We start from the raw sequence: 18,984 nt of genomic DNA, 5'->3' as shown, positions 1-18,984 counted from the left end.
AGAGATCCTCTTTCTCAGCATCCTCACCAACGTCTGTTGTTGCCTGAGTTGTTAATGTTAGCCATTCTGACAGGTGTGAGGTGGTATCTCATTGTGGTTTTGATTTGTATTTCCCTGATGATGAGTGATGTTGAGCATTTTTGTCATGTGTTGGTTGGCCATCTGGATGTCTTCTTTGGAGAAGTGTCTATTCGTGTCTTTTGCCCATTTTTTCACTGGATTATTCGTTTTTTGGGTGTTGAGTTTGATAAGTTCTTTATAGATTTTGAATACTAACCTTTTATGTGATATGTCATTTGCAAATATCTTCTCCTATTCCATCGGTTGCCATTTAGTTTTGCTGACTGTTTCCTTCACTGTGCAGAAGTTTTTTTATGCGGTCCCAGCAGTTTATTTTTGCTTTTGTTTCCCTTGCCTCTTGAGACGTGTTGAGTAAGAAGTTGCTGCAGCCGAGATCAAAGAGGTATTTGCCTGCTCTCTCCTTGAGGATTCTGATGGGCTTCCTGTCTTACATTGAGGTCTTTCATCCATTTTGAGTTTATTTTTGTGTATGGTGTAAGAAAGTGGTCCAGGTTCATTCTTTTGCATGTTGCTGTCTAGTTTTCCCAGCACCACTTGCTGAAGACACTGTCTTTATTCCATTGGATATTCTTTCCTGCTTTGTCAAAGATTAGTTGGCTATACGTTTGTAGGTCCATTTCTGGGTTCTCTATTCTGTTCCATTGATCTGAGTGTCTGTTCTTGTGCCAGTACCATACTGTCTTGATGATTACAGCTTTGTAGTATAGCTTGAAGTCTGGGATTGTAATGCCTCCTGCTTTGGTTTTCAATATTGCTTTGGCTATTCGGGGTCTTTTCTGGTTCCGTACAAATTTTAGGATTGTTTGTTCTAGCTCTGTGAAGAATGCTAGTGCTATTTTGATAGGGATTGCATTGAATATGTAGATTACTTTGAGTAGTATCGACATTTTAACAATATTTGTTCTTCCTATCCAGGAGCATAGAATCTTTTTCCATTTTTGTGTGTATTCTTCAATTTTTTTCATCAGCTCTCTATACTTTTCAGTGTATACATGTTTCACCTCTTTGATTAGATTTATTCCTAGGCATTTTATGTGTTTTGGTGCAATTGTAAATGGAATCGATTCCTTGATTTCTCTTTCTGTCACTTTATTGTTGGTGTATAGGAATGCAACTGATTTCTGTGCATTGATTTTATATCCTGCAACTTTGCTGAATTCATGGATCAGTTCTAGCAGGTTTTTGGTGGAATCTTTTGGGTTTTCCATAGAGTATCATGTCATCTGCAAAGAGTGAAAGTTTGACCTCCTCCTGGCCAATTTGGATGCCTTTTATTTCTTTGTGTTGTCTGATTGCCAAAGCTAAGACTTCCAATACTATGTTGAATAACAGTGGTGAGAGTGGACATCCCTGTATTGTTCCTGACCTTAGGGGGAAAGCCCTCGGTTTTTCTCCATTGAGGATGATATTAGCTTTGGGTCTTTCATATATGGCTTTTATGATCTCAAGGTATGATCCTTCTATCCCTTTCTTGAGGGTTTTTATCAAGAAAGGATGCTGTATTTTGTCAAATGTTCACTCTGCATCTGTTGAGAGGATCGTGTGGTTCCTGTCCTTTCTTTTATTGATGTGATGAATCACACTGATGGTTTTGCAGATATTGAACCAGTCCTGCATCCCAGGTATAAATTCCACTTGGTCGTGGTGAATAATTTTTTTAATGTATTGTTGGATCCGGTTGGCTAATATCTTGTTGAGGATTTTTGCATCCATGTTCATCAAGGAAATTGGTCTATAGTTCTCCCTTTTAGTGGGGTCCTGTCTGATTTTGGAATCAAGGTAATGCTGGCTTCATATAAAGAGTTTGGAAGTTTTCCTTCCTTTCTATTTTTTGAAACATCTTCAAGAGAATAGGTGTTAACTCTTCCTTAAATGTTTGGTAGAATTCCCCTGGAAAGCCATATGGCCCTGGACTCTTGTTTTTTGGGAGCATTTGATCTTGATCCTGGGATTGTGAGTTCAAGCCCCACATTGGGTGCAGAGATTGCTTAAAAATAAAATCATACTTACTGGGGCGCCTGGGTGGCGCAGTCGGTTAAGCCTCCGACTTCAGCCAGGTCACGACCTCGCGGTCCGTGAGTTCAAGCCCCGCGTCGGGCTCTGGGCTGATGGCTCAGAGCCTGGAGCCTGTTTCCAACTCTGTGTCTCCCTCTCTTTCTGCCCCTCCCCCATTCATGCTCTGTCTCTCTCTGTCCCAAAAATAAATAAAAAACTTTGAAAAAAAAAATAAAAAATAAATAAATAAATAAAATCATAAAAAAATAAATATTTACAATAAGGAAAAAACTCCTTCAAGGAAATAGTGACATATCATGTATCATAGCAATTGCAATCTTCACATTATTTGTGATCACTGCTTTTGACAAAATGTGATCCTTAGATGGTTAAAAGAAAAAGAGGCTCATAAGTGAGGATCCTCATTTGACTGAGGGAGTATGGTATATACACTATGTATCTTACCAATGGGATGTTTATGTCTGGAAATCTAAACCCAATTATTTGACACAACTATCAATGTACAGGTAGTGACACTGATTTATTTCATTTACTGTTGAAGTTGAGGCATTTGAGTTTTATTTCTTGTTTTTTAAAATTTTTTAAATGTTTATTTATCTTTGAGAGAGAGAGACAGAGCAGGAGTGGGGGAGGGGCAAAGAGAAAGGGAGACACAGAATCCGAAGCAGGCTCCAGGCTCTGAGCTGCCAGCACAGAGCCTGATGTGGGGCTCAAACCCACGAACTGTGAGATCATGACCTGAGCCAAAGTTGGATGCTTAACCGACTGAGCCACACAGGTGCCATCATGGACACTTTTTTCATGAGTCCATTGGGCAATGACAGGAATGGCTGGGAAAAGAGGCTGACTGGTATCCACAGAATATGTCATTGTATCTACTTGATTATTTAAAGACTCTTCTGCCAAGATCACCCTTTGGTGATAATTTACATGGGACACAAATATCTTCACACTTTTTTCCCATTCTCATTCCTCTTTCCCAGACTTCCTTGTTCCACTTTTCTAACCATTTTCCTCTTAAGTCCCTGACCATCAGCCAAACCACTGGCCACAGCCCATGAGTCAGTGTATAATCACACACCTGGCCATTTCTCCTTCCAAGCAAAATAAACAACCAGATGCACTGCTTGCAGTTTAACTCACTTGGAGGATTTCCCTTCACCTCTTTCTTTCAGTGGATGTCACAGAGAGGGGCTATGTATACAGTGTGGCAGTTGTCCTCTTGGGTTTGTTGCCTGCACATCACACAAAAACATCTGTAAAGCCAGGCTTGAGTTTTTTCTTACTCAGTCAACTGTCATAGAGAACTCCTCATGAGGCTGTAAAAACATGAGAAAGAGAAGGTAATAAAGGAAGAGAAGGGACTGTGGGCATTTGAACCACTTCCTCATGCAATGTACTTGTGCCTTCAAAGCCTATTTCATACTTACTGGGCTCAAGCCCAATCTCACACATACCACTAACCTTCTCAGGCAGGAGTGGAAAGTTTGCTTCTACTGGCCAAAAAAAAGAGCCTCTATTGAATTTAGCAGTCCAAGTTCCCTATCTTCACCGGAATTTACCCACATGTTCTTGATCCCATTCCATCCCAGTAAAGATCCAATTTTAACAGAATAGATACTGCAGGGTTGGGAATTCAATTTGTGTTATAATTCAGCCACTTGCAAAATGAAACTCTGAGTTTAGTTTTAAGAAATTTTGGTCTTGCAGCTAAAGGAAATAAGAGTTTCTTTCAGGAAAGCTATAGAACCTTTCAGGTCATAATGTGTAACTCGAGATGGGAATTTGAAGCCCTGAGCTCATCATTTTCTTCCTCTGCTTTTCCCGGTGCAGTTGAAAATAACCAATCAATCCCACTAAATTCCTTATTTTGACTAAAATGTACTGACGTTGCTAATACTTGGTGACCCAGAGCTTTGCCTTCTGTAGCTGATTACAGGTATCCAAATGTGATCATTTTATTAACATTTTTGCCACTTCATGCCTCTGGAAATAGTCAGCCATTAGTACCTTTAAATTTCATCAGAGAACCAATTCCATAAAACACAAAATCAATTCAGAGAACTCACCCCGAAGATTCTGTTTCTCCAGAACCACAACTTCTGGTACCAACTTCTGTATTGGTCACTGTTCAACTGGAGCAGGACCAGTAGGCTCTACACACACACACACACACACACACACACACACACACATATCTAGGTCTAGATATGGGTCTATATGTAGATACAGATATAGATACATACATAGAAGGATTTATTACATGGAACTGACTTACCCAATAGTGGAGACTGGCTAAGCAATTCTGAAGTCCACAAGGCAAACACAATGGAAGGGAAGGTCATAAGCAGGTTGGAGCTCCATGGGCACAAGGTAAAGTTTGTCATTCATGGTTAGTCATTTCTGTACTCAGAGAAGTCCTAACCCTCTTTTAAAAGCCTTCCAATGATTAAGTCAGACCTACCCAGCATAATCTCCCTGATTAATTTAACATCAACTTATTAGGGGACTTTAATCATATCTGCCAGGTCTCTTCTCAGCAGTACCTACATTAGCGTCTGTTTGAATTTGGAGAAGGTGTATGTTGCTATCATCCTCCAACTCTCACATCCTAACCAGTGACATACTAGAAATGAAATTACAGGGACTTTAGCTCAGCCTAGCCAAGTTGAGATGTCAAAAGCTACCACAGGAAGCTACTGGAGGAATTTAAGCAGGGGAGGAACACATTTGGTTATTCTTTAAAAGAATACTCCAGAAGCAGCATAGAAAATTTATTTGCGGTTGGGCAGGAAGGCAGGAATTTTAGTTAGGTATGATAGTAATCCAGGCTAGAACTGATAAAGGCCCAAACCAAGGCAGTGACGATGGAAAGGAGAGATGGTGATGGAGTCAGCAGAGAGACTCTAGAGAAATTAAAGATTCATTGTGAGAAGTGATAGAGGATTTACCTGGCAACTGGGTGAATGTTAATACCAATCACAGAGATAGCAGAGAATAAAAATCAGATGTGGGGAAAATATAAATACATTTGGTTTTATTCCTGTTTAAAGTGTCTATGAGATACTCAAGTGAAATAAAGATTTGTGTACAAATCTGTAGCTCAGAGATATGACAGCTATAGAGAGGGAGGCAGGAATATGTTTGGATGGACGTCATGGTGAGAATAAGATTGTCCAGAGCAAGTATAGTGAATGAGAAGCTGAGGAGAGGGCTTGAGTCACAACCCTGTTGTGGCTGAGGTCACAGCCCAGTTTTCTACTGATGCTGCACAAAAACTACCACACTTTTGGTGACTTAACCAATACAAATCTATTATCCTACAGTTCTAGAGGCCAGAAGCCCAAAATAGGTCTTCCTGAGCTAGAATCCAGGTGGTGGCAGGGGGCTTCTCCAGGTCCTAGAGGCTAGAGGCTGTCTGCACTCCTTGGTTTGTGGCCCTCTTCCTCTGCCTTCAACAGCAGGTTGAGTCATTCTTATGTCAGCATCCCTCTTCTGCCTCCCTCTTCCACTTTTATGAGGACTCTTGTGATTACATTGGGCCTATCTACATAATCCAGGATGATCTTCCTATTTTAAGGTCAGTGGCTTAGCAACTTTGATTCCATGGGCAACCTTAATTCCCCTTGGCCATGTTACCCAACATAGTCACAGGTTCTGAAGATTAGGACTCAGATGTGCTGGGAGGGCCATTATTCTGCCTACCACATCTTCCCAGCTCGCTTATCTCATGTGCCTCCTACCGTCTTAGCCATTTCTATTTCCTTTGCTGACTCCTCCTCCACTCACCTTTAAATGTTAAATATTCTCTTTTCCATCTCTAAGTGATTTTTGTTTATTCTCATAGCTTTAAATGCCATTTAAATGCATTTCTTCTGCTAGAATGTTCTTCTTCTCTTTACACTATTGGTTTCTCCTTCAAGATGCTTTCCCTGCTCACACTATCTATAGTCGGTCCCCCATCATTCACTTGATATTCCTTTATGGGACTCATCATAATTTGTAACTGTTTATTTATTTGTTTACCAAAGATTTCCCCAATTAGAATAAGCTCCAGGAAGGCAAAGGCCTTGTCAATGCTATATTCCATTGTAGTTACCCCAGTTTTTAGTACAGAGCCTAGCGCACAGCAGGCACTCAAAAAACTGTGTAGAATGAATCAATCAACAAATGAAAGAATGAGCAGCTAAGAGAGAAAAGGGCCTTTAAAGGAGGCTATGATACAAAGATCAGATAAGTAGAAAACCAGGAGAGAAAAATGGCCCGGAAGCTACATCTGAAGGAGTAAATTGTCAAAAGATTAAATGAATTAAGGGGTTATGAAAGATCAGAAGAAAAAAGAGTCCCATTGAATCCTAGTCACGTTAGCAAGAAATTCTAATATAGTAGAGACAAGCCAGATTGGAGAATATGGGAAATGAAAAAGAAAAGAAACATAAGCTCTTCTTTCACATTTTTTGACTATGAAGGAAAGTAAAGGAGGAACCCCCTTCCTATGGAGACAGGAAGCCAGAAGCGAAAGAAGTATATAATTTGCAGGTGTTGGAAGAGGAAATTGAGGAGGAAGCTGAGGAAGTTCCAACCTGATGTTGATTTTCTCAGTTAAAAAAAAAAAAGACAAGGTTAAATTCTTGGAGTGGGAGATGAGATGCTAGGTATGGTTTGAGAAAAGAAGTAAAAGCTTACAACAGTTGTTACAGATATAATAGAAGTGGAACAAACCAACAGTATGAAGGCCCAAATCAGGATGAAAATGCTTTGCTTTCCCTCAGTGCTTTAATCATAGCAAAGCTCAGCCCTGTGCATAGAGGAAATGCCAACAATTCACAATCTCTGTGGGAGAAAAGGATACGGCCTTTAGTTTCTGATCTCTGCAAATCCTAGCACCGTATGAAAGAGGTTAGGCCTAAGTCACAAGGAAAATGGCCAATGCTAATACTCTTCTGGTAATGCATTTAAACCATGAGAACAGTGCTACCACAGAGCCTCAGACACTAAGGAAGCACAGAGGGCAAACTACAATTACATTGTCAAGAACATGGAGAGAGTCTGAAAGCTACAGAGAGGAGGTAACAATGTGAGCTGGGCCTTAAGGAATAAGTTCCCCAGACAGGTGAGTTTAGATTCAAATTACCATTCAGTGAGAGTATTCCTTCTTTGTGCTAGGCACTGTATGGTTTTGTACATACAATCTACTAAGAAGTATGGGGCGCCTGGGTGGCGCAGTCGGTTAAGCGTCCGACTTCAGCCAGGTCACGATCTCGCGGTCCGTGAGTTCGAGCCCCGCGTCAGGCTCTGGGCTGATGGCTCAGAGCCTGGAGCCTGTTTCCGATTCTGTGTCTCCTTCTCTCTCTGCCCCTCCCCCGTTCATGCTCTGTCTCTCTCTGTCCCAAAAATAAATAAACGTTGAAAAAAAAAATTTAAAAAAAGAAGTAGATTTCCACAACCTACCAGGAAGAATTATGTTCATTGCACAAAGGTTAAGTGACATATACAAGGGACACCATTTACACTTGTAGAAATAGTGAGGGATTGATACAAGTTCCATCTGACTAAAAATGCAGTGCTCTTTCCACTCTCCCATACTGCCTATTGTAACATGAAGTGGTTATAACATGCAGTCTGAAAGCAGTCTATTAGAAATAAACTATGTATATAACAGATGCAGAAGCACTAATACTGCCTATATTTTTCTACCGTACAAGTGCTTAATATCATCTGGTACTGACTCCAGAAGCTACTAAGCAACTTTGTATACTCTGAGAAATTATGCAGGATTCAGAGATACATCTGTATCCTGCCTGCCAAAGCGATTGGTGCCCATGTGTGCTGTTCCCTATCACCGATGGAGCCAATCTAGTTTACACGATCCAAGGATACGAGAAAACCGGTATCAAAAATTTCCACACTTCTGAGAAAGACTTATTTTGTATAATCAGAAGTCCTTGAGGTGACCTACCTCCTTGAGGTGGTACCTCCATCGGGAGGCTACTACCTACCGATGGCCACTCTCTCAAAGGAAAAAAAAAAAACATGAATGCTGAGTGACACTTATGGTCAGCACAATGCCACACTGAGAAATCTGGTTAAGACTGAGGCCATAAATCAACCCATATCTGAAAAATCACACTCACATGGCAAAAGTTTTATTAGAAATCCTGGGGGTACCTGGGTGACTCAGTCGGTTAAGCATCTGACACTTGATTTCAGCTCAGGTCATGATCTTACGGTTCAAGCCCCACATCAGGCTCTGCACTTCATAGCGCAGAGTCTGCTTGGGATTCTCTCTCTCTCTCTCTCTCTCTCTCTCTCTCTGCCCCTACCTCACTTGCACATGTGCACACATGCTCTCTCTCTCTCACTCTCTCTCTCAAAATAAATAAGCATTAAAAAAAAGTTGCATTAGAAATCCAGAATACCAAATTCAACTATATAAAGTGAATAGCTCACCCCCTATCAAAAATTCAAAACGAAGAATACAGAATTTATAAACAAGTTGTCATGGGACGATTTGTTCCTTGCCATAGATTTGACCTACCTGCATCAAAGAGGAAAGACAGGTGTAGCCAGTCCCATGTTTTAGAGAGGCACTTGGTGTCCACCAAGGAAACCTTTTAGCATGAATTTGAACTGATGCAGCTGGAGGGACTTGCTCTGGTTCACAGGAAAGCCCACAACAGTACAGGCCTCAGCTGCACCAGGGTTTGAGGGACACTTGAGGGGTTCACAACCACTGAGAGTCACTCAGGGATTTGAGTTCATCACCATGTTCTTTTAGAGTCATCTGGAGAGAAAACTGTTCCAGGCCCGTTAGATGTGGGAAAGGATGACCCTAATACCTCGCCAAGCTCAAAGTGTCCAGAGGATTTTTAAGAGCCTAGAACATAGGTTTATCAGGATGGATCCAAGACCCTAGTAACATAGACTGCTGCCAGACCGCACAAAGTACTCCACGTCCCTGGCCTTTCTGGGCAACCATGACACAAAGAATTGCAACAGGTGAAATATCTAATAATGATCATTTCAATCTGACAAGAAGTAAAAGCTAAAACAAAATGGTAAAACGATAAAGGGGAACCTAGTTAGATACCTTTCTTGGTGCTTTACATATTATCTCATTGAATCCTCACACTTTTGAGGTGTGTGTGTGTGTGTGTGTGTGTGTGTGCATGTGTGTGCATATACACGTATTAGAGATAAGCATCATTTCCTCTCACGTTCCCATTTTTGAGAAGCTATGGCCCAGTTTGGGTGTGTGTATGTGTGTGTGTGTGTGTCTGTGTGTGTGTACACGTATTGGAGATAAGCATCAGTTCCTCTCACGTTCCCATTTTTGAGAAGCTATGGCCCACTTTGGGGGTGTGTGTGTGTGTGTGTATACACATATTGGAGATAAGCATCAGTTCCTCTCACGTTCCCATTTTTGAGAAGCTATGGCCCACTTTGGGTGTGTGTGTGTGTGTGTGTATACACATATTGGAGATAAGCATCAGTTCCTCTCACGTTCCCATTTTTGAGAAGCTATGGCCCAGTTTGGAGACTTGAGAGACTTGAGTGTTACATCCCTCTTCCCTCCCCCAATAAGTAAGACAGAGTCACCATAAGTCAGAAAATATGAATCATTTTAAAAAACAGCTTTATTGAGACATAATTCACCTGTCATACAATTTGTCCATTTGAAGTGAATAATTCAATGGTTTTTAGAAAGTCACAGTCATATAACTGTCAGCACAAAAAATTTTAGTGTATTTTCATCGCTCCAAAAAAAACCCCCCAAAAACCATGCTTATTAACAGTCACTTCCATCTCCAGCCCCCAACCCCTCCCCATCTCAAGGCAACCACTAATCTACCTTCTGTCTCTCAGTATTTTCCTATTCTGGACATTTCGTATATATGGAATCATACAATCTTTTGTGGCTGCTTTCTTTCACTTAGTATAATTTTTTCAAGGTTCGTCCATGTTGTAATATGCATCAGAACTTCATTTCTTTTATGGCTAGTAGTATTCCATAATATGGATGGACCCTATTTTCTTTATCCGTTCATCAGTTGATGGAATGTGGTCAGTTTCCACCTTCAACTATTATGAATAATACTGCTATTGAATATTCATATACAAGTTTTTGTGTGAACATATATTTTCATTTCTTTTTGATATATATCTGGTAGGAGAATTTCTGGGTCATATAGCGGGGTCTATATTTATTTAACCTTTGGAGGAACTACCAGACTATTTCTAAAGTGGCTGTCTCATTTTACGCTCCCCGTAGCAGTGTCTGAAGGTTCCAGTTTCTAACCAACACTTACTACCTCTCTTTCATTATAGCTAATTCTGGTATTTATGAAGTGGTATTTCATTGCAGTTTTAACTTTCATTTCCCTGATTCCTAATAATATTGAGCATCTTTTCATGTGCTTATTGGCTATTTGTGTATGTTCTCTGGAGAAATGTCTATTCTAGTCCTTTGCCCATCTTTAAATGGGGCTGTTTGAGACTTTCTGTCTTACTGAGTTATAGGAGTCCTCTATATCTTCTGGATATTAGACTTTTATAGATAGATTATTTATGAATATTTTCTCTCATTCTGCTTTCTTTTCTCTCTTTTGATAGTGTCCTGTGACAAATATTTTTAGTGTTGATATAGTCCAATTTGTTTGCTTTTTCTTTCATTGTCTGTGCTTTTTGGTGTCATATTTAAGAAATCATTTCCTAACCCAAAGCCATAAAGATTTAGACTTATTTTTCTTTCTGGAAGTTTTAACTTTTATGTTTATGCCTTTCATCCATTTGGAGTTAATCTTTGTATGTAGTGTGAGACAAAGCTTCAACTTCATTCTTTTACATATGGATAGCCAGTGTCCTGGCATCATTGTTGAAAAGATTATTCTTTTCACATAGGATGTTCTGGCATCTTTGTAAAAAATAATTTGACCACAGATGTATGGATTTATTTCTGGACTCACAATTACGTTCCATTGAATATATGGGTCTGGTCTCACCCCAGAACCACACGGTCTTGATTTTTGTAGCTTTGTAGTAAATTTTGAAAGCAGGAAGCGTGAGTCTTCCAACTTTGTTTTGCAAAATTGTTTTAGCTATCCTGTGTCTCTGGGATTTCTATATGAATTTTAGGATCAGCTTGTCAGTTTCAGGGAAAAAAAAAACCCACAACCCACACACAGCTGGAATGATGATAGGGACTTGTGTTGAATTTCTAGATCAATTTAGGGAGCATTGCCATATTAACAATATTAAGTTTTTTGGATGTGCAGTAATGGGATGTCTGTCCATTTATTTAGGTCCTCTTTAATTTCTTTAGGAAATACAAATATTGCACAAGAATCACAAATAAGAGACTCTAGGAGAACACTTAGGGAAGAGGAAAAGCTGCCTATGGGGGAACAAAGGAATCTCATGGAACACATATACACTAACGGTAGCCACGCCTCATGGAAATTGGAAAGTTCCATGAGATTCCTTTGTTTCCTCATAGTAAATCTGCTATGCTTAATCTGGCTTGAATTGGTTTTTACTCCCTGTAATCAAATGACCCTGGGCTAAGACATTACCTATCAAGATCAAGAAGACTTCGGAAAGTTCAGAAAGTATCTAAAAATCAGAGCACTGGTAAATGGCACAGCTGTGATTTGAATTCAGCCCCAGCTGACTCCAAAGTCCATGTTTTTCCCTTTACCATGTTTTGAATCCTTGGATTTAATTGTTCCCCAAAGTTCCTTTAAGGGTTAGGCCAAATTGCAGACCTACTAAGTAACTATGTATCGAATTGCACATCTGCTTTCTTGAGTAATTTTTCTTAAATGGCACTTCTAACTTTACTTTTGTCTAAGTATGCTTATTCTTTCAGCTGTAACCTCTAGAAGTTTCCCTTTTTATGATTTTTCTGTGCTTAGTGGTTGAAGCTTTGATTCTTCACACTCTGAGGATTATGGGAAAAGTTGCTTTATTCTTGAATATTACGCTTCTATTAATATATCCCAACGTCATGTTAGCTTTTAATAATAGCACAATTCTATGGTACCTTTCATCTTGCTCCAAAAAATTATGGACATTTGCAAACCACAGCTTTATACCAATCAATATGACAGTGTGAAAAAAAGGAAACACAATCTACACAGTTTCAGCAGACAGATTTTCTTCTCTTCTTTCTTAATAACAGTGGGAAGTCTTCTCCAGTAACAAATAACATGGAAGAGACAAAGCCCAGAGAGGAGGGGCAGAAGTTGGAGATGGTGTATTTTTAGTCATTTGATTAAATTATGGAGATGTGAAGTTGATAATTTATTGAAGGGGAACAGGGAAGTCTATGTAAATGTTTGCAGATGAATAATTAATGTGACTTTCCGACATCACTAGGCCTTTAATTAAAGCCACTGTGAAACAAAGCAAGAACCAAAGAGCATATTATTATAGCAGCTAATTGTAACTTTCCTATCCTAAGTAACATTTGAGAGTCCATGCTTAATTTGCATCTTTAAAGGAAGACCATACCTAGGGTGACAGTTGTTTTATTTTTTTATTTCAGTTTAACTACTTCCCTGCACACCAAAAATCTATTCATATATTAATGAATTTTGTTCCTACTAAAATTTTACCTAGGGAGTTATCCGTTCTATTTTTTGGTTTTGCTTCTTTAGATGTTGCATTCATTTTCATTTTAGGGCAATATATTGATGCCTCTCAATAACTTGGAAAGTAAGATGAAATCCAATTTGTTTGAATATCAATCACTTAATGTGTTGATCTACCTGCTATTTTCAACGTCTGATGGAGCATCTGACTGCCCGTGGGGTACTCCTCATCCTTTGTCTTAGTCTTTACTATGGACTCACTTTTCAGCCTCAGTCCCCTTTTCTCGTGTTTTTATTTTGCTCATTTTTATTCTCCTTTTTCTGCCTCCTTCACTTCTATTTTTGCCTCTGTCTTTCCCATATGCTTCTGTTTCTCCTCATAATCTTCTCCTTTACTTCTTTCCCCTCCCCTTTTTATGGCTACCTGTTCTCATGTATCTTTTCCCCAGTCTATCTCCTCATGCTCTACTCAACCTCTATTCTCATTATCATGATCGATCTCTATTCTTACTATCATGACTGTGACACCCAGAGGAACACTGATTCCACAAGAGCTGGCTGGTTCCGTGCCAGCTCCAAAGTGACACTCCCTTGGTAGAGCATTTATAAATATTAAGTATACACTAAATATATATAAATAACTGTACCATGCCATACAGTTCTTTTAAAAATCCATTTTCTATCATACGCTGGGTTGGGAGTCAAGAGTTCTAGTCCTATTTTTTTAATATTTTTAAACTGTATGCTCTTGAGCAAAATACTTTAGCTTCAGGGAGCTTCAGTGTCCTCTTTTACAAAGTGAGAGTTCGGGGTTGGGGGGGGCCTGTGTGGCTCAGTTGGTTAAACGTCTGACTCTTGGTTTGGGCACAGGCCACAATCTCAGGGTTCGTGAGTCCCACATCAGGCTCTGAGCTGCCACCGTGGAGCCTGCTGGGGAGTCTCGCTTTCTCCCTCTCTCTCTGTCCCTCCCCTAGTCACACTCTGCCTCTCTCAGAATAAATAAATAAAAAGAAACTTTAAACACAAACAAAAAAACGAAAAGCAAAGTGAGAGTTCTTAGGCTCTCTAACGTCCCTTTTGGCTTTATAATGCTGCTGCATATCCACACCTACTCAGGGAAGGAAGTAGGAAGATCCAATTCTTAGTCTTTCCATAGGCATTTGCTTAGTGGGTCAAATAAATCTGTATCTGGTGGAATTTTAGGCAGCTAGGGATGATATTTGAGGGTGGACAAAGACCTCCCCTTACAATACACTTTTGGTCTGTGCTGCTAAGGCAAACACTGAAAATGGAAGACAGGGAAGAAAAAGGAGAGAGTTTGAGGGTCACAGGCCTCAAATCTGAGGTCACAGTGCAAGTTAAGAGCAGGAGACTCCAACAAGAGAAGCTGTAAAGCCTGACCTCTTGTTTCCTCCTACATGATGGGTTGTGGGACTGCCATGTAGAGATCAGAGCAACTTCCTGCTTCATCCAGTGTGCCCAGATTGAGCACCACCCCTGGAGTAGCAGACCTGGAGTACAAATGCCTCCTGCTTATAACTGTTGATATGAGCTACTCATGTTATCTATTCAACCCTCAATTAAATTTAGTGGCTTCTAAAAAATACATCAACAATATAATAAGTTATAAATAAAAACTAATAGGAAAGAAATAATGGTAAAGTAAAAGTTACATGAAGTGTGAGATTACAGCAGATAATGTATGTCATTATGTCCTCCAAATGTACTATAGGTCAGCCATAAATTTGGCTCTGAGCTTCCTGGCAGGGGACGCAAAGAAGAACATAATCAGTTATACAATACAGGGTCCTTAAAAGGTAAGCAAAACAGTAGTTTAGGAGCAGCCTAACTATTCCAGGTACCAAGAACAGAGAGAGATTGCTTCCATAAGTACTCATCCAGAAAATAATATACAATGTATTAAATCATACCTTCAAAAGAGTCCTTACAGTTAATTCAATAAGGTATTTTATGGGGTTATGCCTATTCTACCCTTAAACAGATGTAAATACCTTAATGCCAAAGTTCAGTGCTCACCATTTGTCCTTAAATTTCATGAAGCATAAGAGTAATCATCTCATCATTAAATATTTCAGATTAATTGATGTCACTATAAGTTTCATTAAAACATGACATTCTATTCATCTATGTTTAGTCTTCAGAGTTTGTATGTTTAAATATTTATACTAATAAAAAAACTAAATTTTACTTAAATCCTAAAAGAAGGTCCTGGGAGCCATAATAAGCTTTCTTTGAAAACATCAGCTTAGCAGACTTTTGTGACCAAAACTACCCAGAAAAGCAGGGTTTTCAGAAATAAAATAAACAAAAAAACTGTCCTCAGGGGGTATAAAAAGAATAGTCCCAGCTAAGGGTTATACAGCTTCAAAATCAATTGTCAGGGTTATGTTTTTAAGACAAAGGTATAATCAAGCAGCCTAAGTTGACAATTTAAATTCAAATGTAGCACTACAAGCTATGCATTCTTTCATTGAGTGCCCCCAGTTAGCTTCATAAACTATTTCTATTTAGTTTATTCCCAATTCCTTAGTCTTTTCAGGCTGCTAAAACAAAATACTGTAGACTGGGTGCCTTATAAACAACAGTAATTTATTTCTCACAGTTCTGGAGGCTGGGAGGTCCAAGATCAAAGTGTCGGCAGTGTCTGGTGAGGGCCCACTTCCTCACAGGCTGCCATCTTCTCATTGTGTACTCACATGGTGGATGGAGCAAAGGATCTCTCTGGGACCTCTCTTTTATGGGCACTAATTTCTTTTTTTTTTTTAATTTTTTTTTTAACGTTTATTTATTTTTGAGACAGAGAGAGACAGAACATGAACGGGGGAGGGTCAGAGAGAGGGAGACACAGAATCTGAAACAGGCCCCAGGCTCTGAGCTGTCAGCACAGAGCCCGACGCGGGGCTCGAACTCACCGACCACGAGATCATGACCTGAGCCAAAGCTGGCTGCTTAACCGATTGAGCCACCCAGGCGCCCCATATGGGCACTAATTTCTTCATGACCTTATCACCTCCCAGGGGCTCCTCCTCCTAATATCCATTACCATCCAAGGTGATGACCTTGGGGGTTAGGATTTTAACATATGAATTTGGGGGGGACATAAACATTCAATCAATTGCATAGCTATATACCCATTGTATATAGATATACATATATACATATATGCACACACATAGAGAATATCACAAAGATGTATTAAAAGTGTAAATAACAAGAAATGCTCTATCATACAATTCACACACTAAATGTCTTAATGTTACACAAAAAAACAAGATTGCTAAGCTACCTCTATTGCAAAGCTCAGTTATTTCACCTTTAATCATTAGCACTGGATTTTTTTGTATACACTTCCCAGGGATTCCACTTTACCAGCTCCATGTCAATGGAGTGGGCTCAGACAGACCCAAACCTGGTACTGTGGAGTGCTCCCTGCAGAAGCTATTGGCTATTCATATATTTTTAGTTTCTGAGGCCTTTTTTTCACCAGACTATTAAAATTACCCTGGTTGACCCTACCTGTAGAAAAAAACTTGAATCATCAAATGACTCTACCCATACACATTTTGAGATGATAAACCATTAACAACCACCAGGAACTTCCAATATCAATACTCAAAACAAAGTCTTTCCTTCGAATTAATTTAGGGCTCAGTAACAGTTTCTGTTTTCTCTATCTCCTAGAAATTTTACTTTTTTTTCATAAGATTTTGATAGAAAGTTCAAATTCCTTCTCTTCATCAGAGCTTGCTTAAGGTCTGATATCATCTGAGGTAAGGGTAGATCCTTAATATCAGCAAACAAATTTATCTGACTGAGAAATCCTGCAGTGTTGGGTCTACAGCTTACTCACCTCTGTCTCTCTTGTACCCAACCCACCCTGACTGACACGTAGAGGAGCCCCAAATAAAGGTTAGCCTGAATTGAATACGTAAATAATTCATTGTGAGAAATAGAACAACCAAGGGTATTTATCTCAGCTAATCAACATGATTGCTTCTGAGAGAGAAATCACATTAAGATCAGACGATAGCCTAGATACAATAAGGGAGATGATCTTCAGACATTTTAGAGGTACTTTTGTAAATCTCAAGTATTCTTATAAATCACCTCATCAGATACAGCAGGAGGCAGGAATATACTGGCCATGACAATGATATCAATAGTTAGAGTTGACAAGAGTTTTGCTACAGATCCAGGAAGATGGCAGCAGTGGCAGCATAATTTTTCCAATTTCCCAAATCCTTACATAAAAACAGGAAGAGCAACCAGACAATAAAGCCAAGAACCCATGAACAACATTTATTTAAAAATTGGGACAACAAGGTATGCTTACAAACCACAAAGTACAAATCAATGCAGGTGAACCACTAACAGCCACAAAACTAGTATGGTATTGATGTCTGTTCCGTAGGAAATATAAAGCAGCAATTAGGCAGCTCCCGCAGGACTTGACAACAGAACTCCTTTATCAGTTCAGGTCCTCATGGAAGGAGACACTGATGTAGAGTTGGGAGTGCTGGGGAAGGGCAGAACAAGAAGGAGAAAGTTCTGGATGTCAAAATGCAGCAGAACAGGGAAAAAGGAACAAGAATGTCTAGACACACTAGTGTATGTAAACAAAGCCAGAAGGCCCCAGAAAGCAAGCCGCCATATTTTTAAACAATATACACTATATCCACATAAAACAAGGAACAATATACACATAGATCAGTGGAACAGAAGAGGTAGCCCAACACTTACATGAAATAGACCAACACTTGCATGGTCAATGAATCTACAAAAAAGTAAGCAAGAATATAAAATGGGGAAAAGACAGTCTCTTTAATAAATGGTATTGGGAATGATATATCTGATAAAGGGTTAGTATCCAAAATCTATAAAGAACTTAACAAACTTAACACCCAAAAAACAAAAAACCCTGTTAAGAAATGGGCAGAAGACATAAATAGACACTTTTCCAAAGAAGACATCCAGATGGCTAACAGACACATGAAAAGATGCTCAACATCACTCATTATCAGGGAAATACAAATCAAAACCACAATGAGATACCACCTCACACCTGTCAGAATGGCTAAAATTAACAACTCGGGAAACAACAGATGTTGGCAAGGATGTAGAGAAAGGGGAACCCTCTTGCGCTATTGGTGGTAATGCAATACACTTTTGGGTATTTACCCAAAGAAAATGAAAATACCAATTTGAAAAGATATATGCACCCTATGTTTATTGTAGTATTATTTACCATAGTCAAGATATGGAAACAATCCAAGTGTCTATCAATAGATCAATGGATAAAGAAGACGCTTATCGATGGAATATATATACACACACATACACATACACATACGCAATGAAATATTACTCTGCCATCGAGATGGACAAGATCTTGTCATTTGCAACAGCATGGGGGGACCTAGAAGGTATTATGCTAAGTGAAATGTGTCAGAGAAAGACAAATACCATATTATTTCACTTATATTTGGATCTAAAAAACAAACGAATAAACAAAAGCAGAAGGAGACCCATAAGTACAGAGGACAAGCTGATGGTTGACAGAGAGTGGGGGTGGAGGAATGGGACAAGTGTGGGAAAAGGAGTGGGAGAGACAGGCTTCCAGTTTTGGAATTAATAGGTCATGGGGATGAGAGGTACAGCAAAGGAAATATAATCAATGATATTGTACTAGTGTTTGTTATATGGTGACAGATGGTAGCTACACTTGGGGTGAACATACACAATATGTAAACTTAGGAATCATGTTGTACTCCTGAAACGAATGCAACATTGTGTATCAACTATACTTCAATTAAAAAAAGCCAAGTAGGGGGGCCTGGGTGGCTCAGTCGACTAAGCATCCAGCTCTTGATTTTGGCTCAAGTCATAATCTCACAGTTTGTGGGACAGAGCCCCATGTTGGGCTCTGCACTGACAGCATGGAGCCTGCTTGGGATTTTCTCTCTCCCTCTCTCTCTGCCCCTCCCTGACTTGTGCTTTTTTTCTTTCTCTCTCAAAATAAATAAACATTTCAAAAATAAAAGCCGACTAAAAAAATATAGCTTCTGAACTGAGATGTGCTATAAGTATAAAATACACACTGGACTTCAAAGACAGTATGAAAAGGAAGAAAAATGTTTCATTGCTAGTTTTTAAATATTGATTACATGCGGAAGCTAAAATATTTTGGGTATATTGGGTTAAATAAAATGTTATTAAATTTATTTTTAAATAAGGAGGTTTGTGAAATTAAAGCAAAAACCACAAACTTTTCTGC

The 18,984-nt window shown here is 39.3% G+C and overlaps 1 protein-coding gene across 7 annotated transcripts in view; it reads right to left on the bottom strand.

Moving 5' to 3' along the window:
• The window catches only part of IGSF11 (immunoglobulin superfamily member 11), a 263,579-nt gene that overhangs the window by 151,735 nt on the left and 92,860 nt on the right, over nucleotides 1-18,984 (bottom strand). For 2 of the 7 annotated variants that reach the window (XM_047874146.1, XM_047874147.1), the window contains exon 3: nucleotides 3,241-3,416. The exons of the other annotated variants lie outside the window; for them this stretch is intronic. The gene's annotated coding sequence lies outside the window, so the exon portion shown is untranslated. The remainder of the gene's footprint in view (nucleotides 1-3,240; nucleotides 3,417-18,984) is intronic. 7 annotated transcript variants of the gene reach the window in all.

This window comes from Prionailurus viverrinus, chromosome C2 (genome assembly GCF_022837055.1).
Source record: "Prionailurus viverrinus isolate Anna chromosome C2, UM_Priviv_1.0, whole genome shotgun sequence".
NCBI lineage: Eukaryota > Metazoa > Chordata > Mammalia > Carnivora > Felidae > Prionailurus > Prionailurus viverrinus.
This window is presented reverse-complemented; position numbering and strand designations above follow the sequence as displayed.